Raw genomic sequence first — 735 nt, 5'->3', positions numbered from 1 at the left:
AGAGTATTAAAAGGTTAACCGTGTTAGCAATGAGCGTCAGTAAAGCACAGTGAAATAAAAGCCGAAAATATTGCCAGTTTTAGAGAAAGTTAGGAGAAACCATCTCCTCACAGCAGTGAAAATCATGCCACCATCGTTTTCCGCTTCTCTCACACCCGACAGGCTGTTTTATGAAAAAATCCATGGCTAACAGTACTAGGGTTTTCCCCTTCATATGGCACTGTTGGGCTGGTGAATCACTGTCCCTTTTTAGCTAATAATTAAATTGAGAGCTTATTCTTCCCGAGCACCCGAAGCCCTCCTCCCGCACTGGGTGCCCCAGGGGAGCGGCAGCACGGCTCCGTGTACCCCAAGAGGCCTGGCCGAAATCTCCTTCCGAGGCGAGCAGGGGCCCAAGTTCCCAGCCAGGGGCCCGCAGGGTGACCCCGGCTTTTTGGGGAGAGGCGGTCGAGGGCAGCGGGGCTGAACCCCACGGTGCGGTACCAGGCCGGCCGCTCCCGGGCCCACGGCTCCCGCAGCCGGTCACCGCACGCGTGTGTAAGGCGCGGGGTGCCAGGGGGAGGGGGTGGCTGCTGCCCCTTTAAGGGAGGCCGGGGCCAGGACCGGTGCCATGGCAACGGCTTGACAGCCGTGACCGGAAGTGATTGGGGGTCAGAGGTCGCCGGCGGCAGCGGGAACATGGCGGCGGCGCTCCTGGCGACGCTGGGTGCTGGCGGCGGCGTGGCTGCGCTCCCC

Source organism: Athene cunicularia (assembly GCF_003259725.1).
Source record: "Athene cunicularia isolate RWA chromosome 3 unlocalized genomic scaffold, athCun1 chr3_part1, whole genome shotgun sequence".
Taxonomy (NCBI): domain Eukaryota; kingdom Metazoa; phylum Chordata; class Aves; order Strigiformes; family Strigidae; genus Athene; species Athene cunicularia.
Note: the sequence above shows the minus strand (reverse complement) of the source record.